Below are 8,731 nucleotides of genomic sequence, written 5' to 3' on the forward strand. Positions count from 1 at the left end.
CTTCTCTGTTCTTCCTTTCTTTCTCTCTGTTTCTTTCTCTCTGTTCTTTCTTTTCCTCAGTACCAGTCAGTGTGCCCACAGTACCAGCCACTGTGCCCTCAGTACCAGTCAGTGTGATCAGCAGTGCTAAATGGGTGTGGTTGTGGCATGGACAAGGGTGTGACTAGTAGTGAAATGGGTGTGGTCTGGGCGTGACCTAAAATTTGCAGTGGCGCGTTGTGCGTGCCGCAGCCTTTGTCCCTCTTTCCCTTCAAAAGTTGAGAGGTATGCTACTAAGTTCCATAGATCTCAGGAAATTTTTCTTCCCTGTTTTTATGATAACCCTGCAACACATGAGGAGGAAAAATTTCACACCCTAGACGTGAGGAGAGCTGTCTTGGCCTATTTAGATAGGACTAGACCCTGGAGGCAGAGCAGGGCTCTCTTTGTGTTATTTTTAGGGCCACAGTAAGGGGTCTGGAATCACAAAGAGCACGCTATCTCGATGGATCAGAGACGCATTTGGTCTGGCATACTCGCCAAAAGTTGAAGACTTACCGCAGGGTGTAAAAGCACATTCCACATGAGCTATAGCATCCTGGGCTGAAAGAGTGGATGTCCCAATTGACCTTATAGGTAAGGCCGCAACCTGGGCCTCATCTACCTTCTACAGTCACTACAGGCTTGCCTTGTCTTTCTCTGCTAACTTAGTCTTTGGTAGATCAATTCTTGACATGGTGGATCCTCCCAGGTGATTGTCTCTGAAAATCTCTCAGTGGCTGCTGTCATGGTGAAGAGAAAAACGGATTACTTACCGGTAATGCTCTTTTATAGAGTTCATGACAGCATCCACTCCTTTAGTTTATAGTTGCACACAGTTCACTCCGAATGGTGATGAGTTAGTTGTATATAGATAAAAATATACATATATGTATATAGTGGGGGGTTTAAATATGTTCATGCTTTTTAATGTGTCAGGAGTGTCTGACAAGTTTTGTGCACCTCATCAAATATCTTACTCCAGTCGGTGACTGGAGTTAAATGTCTGCCATAAGAAACACCACAGCTCATCATGACTTAGACAAGCTGTCCTCACCCCAGCTCTGCCCATTTTGGCGTAGCTGAGCAAAACTGGCATCAAAATACCAAAAGTCACTATTTTTGCCACTTTTCAAAGCAATTTATTCCAGAATTCTGATGTAATGACTTTGATGAATCTGGGTCCATGTTTTCTCTGAAATTCCAGAGTGTTTTAGAGAAGAATAATTAGATACATGCTGCCCAAACCACAGGAAGCATGAATCTGCTGACAGAATTGCTGCAGAGGTTTCTGAGACTGTCATCCCAGTGGGTCATGCATAGGATTGCCATTAGAATGTATGGAACTAATTAGCCAGATTTTTTTCTTCTTTTTTCCATCTGGCGAATCAGACTTCCAATGTAAGTTAATGGCCACAGGCAAAAAGATGAAAAAAAAATAATAAAAAGTTCAGGACTGCTATCTAAGATGTCGAAGCTTGAATGTTTGCAAGTCAAGGTATTGAATATAATTAAAGTCATGCTAGATAAACCAGTCATGGACAGTTATTCTATGTGAAGATGACCCTGAGACACACATACACGCAGACACCGCCTTCACATGTTTCACTGGCCGCCGTCTAGTGTTATATGTTGTTGGAACTTTTGTGGTTTTCTTGGTCTAATCTTCCTGGAATTATAAACAAACCGGAAACCACATATAGAAGTTTTTGTCTACAAGAACCAAACGTTACATTAATATAGATACTTTATGGACTTCCTGATGAGTCATAAACATTACAAATGTTTTTATTTGTTGTTTTCTTAGATGTAGAAATGACGGGAGGAATGGGAATCCAGCAGAGGCTTTGACAGAACTTGTTAATAATGTGCAAGCAGATGTCAGGATAGGTCACAGAAGAACAATTACAGCCCCTTTTTGTCACCTCCTCGGAAACTGTGGGTGCAGGTCAATAGGTGTATATTACTGCCCTCTTAAAGAGAATCGGTTAGCAGGTTTTTGCTATGTAATCTAAGGACAGCATGATGTAGGGGGTTAAAGCACTGAATTCGGCAATGTGTCACATGTGTGATGTTTACTTACAATGAAGGATTTATCACTAGGACATCATCACTGCTATGACAAGCTGACATGCGCTTGCTAGTCTGACTCCACCCCCTCTTGTGATAAGCAGCTGTCAACAGACTATGTAAATACAGAGCCTGGTGTGGGTGGGGTTAGATGTAGAATGCAGCAGAGCTGAGCTAAAAATTCTCATTAAGTCACAACTGTTGCACCCAGTAAACTAAGTGACACATCGCTGAAATCAGGGTTTCTTCTACATTATGCTGCTCTGTCGCCTCATAAATGCTGGTGGTCTTCCCTTACATAGGTTTTTCACATGTGAAGTGAAAAAAACACCTTTAACATTAAAGGGAAAGTATCAGAAGAAAGCCACCTATTATTTAAATGAGGTTTTTGTGTTACATGTAGTTAAAAAAAAATTGGCAACCTTGCAATTTTCACAGTGGCCACTGAGGCTTTTTTAGACTGATACGTTATCTTTTTCATTGATTTGATCTTAGAACCAGTGGTGTGGCTGTTTCTCCAAAGTGTCCCAAGAGTCAACTTTCAACAGGACAACACCAGGCTGCATGTTGCTCGCGCCACTATTAGCAACCTACGTGACCTAAACGTGCTACCATGGCTGCAGCATCTCCAGATTTGCCAAGCACATCTAGGATGTCATTGGTCGGTGATTACACAGGTGCTGCCAGCGGCGGATCTTGATCATTTGCTCAAGAGCAACAGAACATTCCTCAGACGACCATTAACCCCTTTCTGACATATGATGTACTATCCCGTCCATGCGCCCAGGGTCTTTATGCCCATGGATGGGATAGTACGTCATAGCGATCAGCTGCGCTCACGGGGGGAGCGCAGCTAATCGCGGTCGGGTGTCAGCTGATTGTCACGGACTGCTCCTGGCACATTAACCCCCGGCACACTGCGATCAAACACGGTCGCAGTGTTTTGGAGGCTTAGGGAAGCATCACGCAAGGGGGGGCTCCCTGCGTGCTTCCCTGAGACCCTCAGAACAACAAGATGTGCTTGCGTTGTTCTGAAGGCCTCCTCCCTGCAGGACCCCAGATCCAAGATGGCCGCAGGGTCCTTCTGGGTACTGCAGGGAGATCGCTTCTCTGTGTCTGCTGCGAGCACGCACTGAGAAGCCTCCTGCACTGCCTGTCAGATTGCTGATCTGACACAGTGCTGTGCAAAGTGTCAGATGAGCGATCTGACACTATATAGTTATGTCCCACACTGGGACAAAGTAAAAAAAAAAAATTAAGGTGTAAAAATAATTTTTAAAAAATTCCTAAATAAAGAAAAAAATATTCCCTAATAAATTCATTTCTTTATGTAAATAATAAAAAAAAGCAATAAAAGTACACATTTAGTATCGCCGCATCCGTAACGACCCGCCCTATAAAACTGTCCCACTAGTTAACCCCTTTAGTGAACCCCTTAAAAAAAAGTCAAAAAACAATGCTTTATCATTATACCGCAGAAAAAAAAGTGCAATAATATGCAATCAAAAAGACGGATATAAATAAACATGGTACCGCTGAAAACGTCATCTTGTCCTGCAAATAACGAGCTGTCTCACAGCATCATCAGGAAAAAAATAAAAAAGTTATAGCTCGCAGAATAAAGCGATGCAAAAATAATAATTTTTTATATAAAATTGTTTTTATTATGAAAAAGCGGCAAAATATAAAAAATGATATAAATGAGGTATCACTGTAATCGTATCGACCCTAAGAATAAAGCCGCTTTTTCAATTTTACCACACGTGGAACGGTGTAAATGCCCCCCCCAAGAAATTCATGGTTTTTGTTAATTCTGCGTCCCAAAAATCAGAATAAAAAGCGATCAAAAAATTAATGTGCCCGAAAATGGTACCAATAGAAATGTCAACTCGTCCTGCAAGAAATAAGACCTCAAAAGACTCTGTGGATCAAAATATGGAAAAATTATAGCTCTCGAAATGTGGTAATGCAAAAACTATTTTTTGCAATTAAAAGCGTCTTTTAGCGTGGGACAGGCGCCAAACATAAAAACCCGCTATAAATAGTAAATCAAACCCCCCTTTATCACCCCCTTAGTTAGGGAAAAATAATAAAATTAAAAAAAAAGTATTTCTTTCCATTTTCCCATTAGGGTTAGATTTGTGGTTAGGGTTATGGCTAGGGCTGGGATTAGGGTTGTGTTGGGGTTAGGGTTGGAGTTAGAATTGGGGGGTTTCCCCTGCTCAAGCACACCAGGGGCTCTCCAAACGCGACATGGCGTTCGTTCTCAATTCCAGCCAATTCTGCGTTGAAAAAGTCAAACGATGCTCCTTCCCTTCCAAGCTCTGCCATGCGCCCAAACAGTGGTATACCCCCACATATGGGGTATCAGAATACTCAGGACAAATTGCACAACATCTTTTGTGGTCCAATTTCTCCTGTTACCCTTGGTAAAATAAAAAATTGGGGACTAAAAGATCATGTTTGTGGAAAAAATATGATTTTTTTTATTTTCACGCCAGGCGTTATAAACTTCTGTGAAGCATTTGGGGGTTCAAAGTGCTCACCACACATCTAGATAAGTTCCTGGGGGGCATCTAATTTCCAAAATGGGGTCACTTGTTGGCGGTTTCCACTGTTCAGACACATCAGGGACTCTCCAAACACGACATGGTGTCCGATCTCAATTCCAGCCAATTGTGCGTTGAAAAAGTCAAACGGCGCTCCTTCCCTTCCGAGCTCTGCCATGTGCCCAAGCAATGGTTTACCCCCACATATGGGGTAGCGTACTCAGGACAAATTGCACATTAACTTTTGGAGTCCTGTTTCCCTTGGGAAAATAAAAATTGGGGGTGAAAAGATCATTTTTGTGGAAAAAAATGATTTTTTAATTTTACGGCTGTACTTTATAAACTTCTGTGAAGCAGTTGGGGATTCAAAGTTCTCACCACACATCTAGATAAGTTCCTTGGGGAGTCTGGTTTCCAAGATGGGGTCACTTGTGGGGGGTTTCCACTGTTTAAGCACATCAGGGGCTCTCCAAATGCGTCATGGTGTCCGATCTCAATTCCAGCCAATTTTGCATTGAAAAAGTCAAACGGCGCTCCTTCCATTTCGTGCTCTGCCATGCGCCGAAACAGTGGTCCCTCCCCAAATATGAGGTATCAGCGTACTCAGGACAAATTGCACAATAATTTTTGGGGTCCAATTTCTCCTTTTACCCTTGGTAAAATAAAAAAATTGGACCTGAAGTAATTTTTTTGTGAAAAAAAGTTAAATGTTCATTTTTTTAAAGCATTCAAAAAAATCCTGTGAAGCACCTGAAGGGTTAATAAACTTCTTGAATGTGATTTTGAGCACCTTGAGGGGTGCAGTGATTAGAATGGTGTCACTTTTGGGTATTTTCTATCATATAGACCCCTCAAAGTAACTTCAAATGTCAAGTGGTTCATAAAAAAATAATCGTGTTGTGAAAATGAGAAATCGCTGGTCAACTTTTAACCCTTATAACTTCCTAACAAAAAAATTTTTTTGTTCCAAAATTGTGCTGATGTAAAGAAAACATGTGGGAAATGTTACTCAGGGCTCATACTCACTTGCAAGAGACTCGCACGATTTTCGTGATTCCCGTGCGAGTCTCTCGCATGAAAACCTGGCACTGCCACCAGCACTCGGACCGGAGCGTGTGGCTACATGTATTTCTATGTAGCCGCATGCTCCGGTCCCAGTGCCGGCGGCAGTCCAGGTTTTCATGCGAGAGACTCGCACGGGAATCATGTGATTCTCTCACAAGTGATTATGAGCCCTTATTAAGTATTTTGTGTGCCGTATCTCTGTGATTTAAGGGCATGAAAATTCAAAGTTGGAAAATTGTGAAATTTTCAAAATTTTCACAAATTTCCTTTTTTTCACAAATAAACGCAATTTCTATCAATGAAATTTTGCCACTGTCATGAAGTACAATATGTCACGAGAAAACATTGTCAGAATTACCAGGATCCATGGAAGCTCTCCAGAGTTATTACCTCATAAAGGGACAGTGGTCAGAATTGTAAAAATTGGCCCGGTCATTAACATGCTAACCACCCTTGAGGGTAAAGGGGTTAATAACCTCAGTGATCACAGCCAAGGCTGTAAGTGCTGGGATATCTGCATGTAGTACTCATATGTGGTGCTCTGCATCTTTACTGCCACAAAAAGGTTAAATATGTACTGTTTTGTATGTGTTTTGTGAGCAATGGGAGTTATGCTTTCTCTGCTAGAGACCACAACACACACACACAATTTGGCTCACTCCCTCACTTGTCTGAAGCTTAGAGCTTTGCAGACATGCTCTAACTAGGAGGGGGAGGAGTCGTGAGTTGTTTCAGTGAACAAGAAGGAGGAAGAGCGTCTTGGAGGCCATGTTAAGACATGTGCTCGATCCAGGAGTGAGAGCTAAGAAGCATCAGGGACCAGCCCCTAGGCCATCCATGCTTTCAGAGCAGGGTGGTAAGCTGAGAGACTATGTGGATTTATATAACCAACAGCATCGTGTTTTCCCCGGGAAAACTGCAGCGAACTAGGATCAGTGAAGGATAGTGCAAGTGGGAACTTGAGCTGCTCACACACAGGATCCATGCTGCAAGTTGCCAAAGGAGAAATACACAGTGAGTAGAGGCAATACTGGGAAGTTCTAAACTCCGGGAAGCCTTGGTCCCAGAAGGGATTAGAATAGCAGGAAGTTACACTGACTCACAGCAGAGAGGATAATTCCCATTCTCCAGAGCAGACTGTAATCTGGTGAGAGTTGTAATATCTCCTCTGAACTACAGTAAATGATAAAGTGACTTGTCTTGTCTGCCTTATTACTCCGTGCCTTCTACTTGCCTCACAATCTCTGGGGGCTGCCCTGGTTGGAGAGGGTTTAACATCTGCACTGCCATCACCATCTACTCCCCCAGGGATCATCTGCAGTGCCGGCTATATTACAGTCGAACACTCCAACTGGCGTCACGAATCACTACATAAACTTTATCCCCATCCAATTCTACCCCTTTTACATGACCGCCTGGGGCCATGGACCGGGTCACTGCCACTGTGACATCTCCCATTGAAGCTCGGTACCGAGTATCCCACGGCCTCTGGGTCGTGTCAGATACTCCATACAGAATAAATAGTGAGGTTTTGAAAATTCATCTTCCATTTTTCTCCATTTCCATATCAGTAACTTCTCTATCCATTCTGTGATTTAGAAAAAAAATGTTTTTTTCTTCTTAGTGTTACACCCCTCAATATTGAAATTGTAAGTCTTGTATGTGATGGGGTGGAGGCACATGCAAAATCTGCAGTACATTACATATTTTTTGGTTGGCAGCATGTCCATTTGTTTGCAGATTTTCACCTTTCGCTCTGTGTAGCAGGTGAAGTCTGCTGTAAATCCACAGCAAAACCTGCATACAATACATTTGGTTAAGTAGAAAAATCTGCTGCAATTTTTTTCTGGTCCAATTGGACTTGTACATTATGAACAAGCTTAATTTGCTGTTACCATTCTGCCCCATTTGCACCATTTCTATACTTGCAGTCAGTTTAGGGAAATGTTATTGGTTATTACAAGATACCTGGCTTGTTACAAGTCCTTAATGACCATCCATTTATTTACCCCAGAATAAATGTTCTGGGGACAGAATACAGCCCCAGTATATGATCTATTGGCAAAATTCTTTTGTCATACACTTTTTTAATCTTAGTTTACCAGTAATATTCTAATGTCATTATTTCCTTCACAGCTTAGTTGCAGCCATACTTTTTCCCCTTCTTTATGCGCAGTGGTGTCATGTAATTTCCGACATGCAAAGACAGATCACCATAGGAAATGTGGTATTATGTAATAATGTCTATGCTAAAGTTTGTATACAAACCGTTTTTATTATTCTTTTTTTTCCGCTAGTGTACTCTATTTAAAGGAATTTGTCAGGATCTACCCTCCTAAGTCGTCTGTATGGGCATGTAAGTCATAGGAAGCTGAATACAATGATACCTCGATGTCTGAAATCCAATGTCTTATTCCAGAAAAATTTGTATTTTTTTTTAAATATGTAAATGAGCTGTTAAGAGCTATGGGCCTGACATAGATCTCCGTAAGAATCTGCCTCCAGAGATTATTTTAAATTAAAAAGGGTGTTACTAGTGTGAACAATGTAATGATTGACAGTCTACTCTCACAATGAGATCAGATCTAATTCAGTACAGCATATGGAAACTTTTTATTATTGCAAACACATCTGCAGCTGCAGTTGTCCTCTCACAGTGCTTTAGCTTGTATCTCACGACAGTCAGAGTGGGGAGGTACAGCAGACCTGAGAGCACTGTGTGAGGACAACTGCTGCTGAAAATATGTTTGTATTAAGACAAGATTCAACTCAATTATACTGTGTTGGTGTCACAAGCGGGTCACGTCCTCCTAGGACATCTGGGGTTAGAAAGTCACTATGTTTTGTGACTTGCAGATCTTCCATTTAGCCTGTGTGTTTGTGTTTCATATTAAATATATTTTGTTTCTTTTGGTGCTGAAGAGATTAATGACCTTCTATGCTGGTTAGAAAGTTGCCGCTCACTATCATTCCTGACCTGTCCATTTCCTCTCCTTATAAAATCTGGTCAGACCTTCTCTTCCTTGCCA

This window comes from Dendrobates tinctorius, unplaced genomic scaffold, assembly GCF_039654945.1.
Source record: "Dendrobates tinctorius isolate UK_male_01 unplaced genomic scaffold, ASM3965494v1 ptg000028l, whole genome shotgun sequence".
In the NCBI taxonomy this organism is placed as follows: Eukaryota; Metazoa; Chordata; class Amphibia; order Anura; family Dendrobatidae; genus Dendrobates; species Dendrobates tinctorius.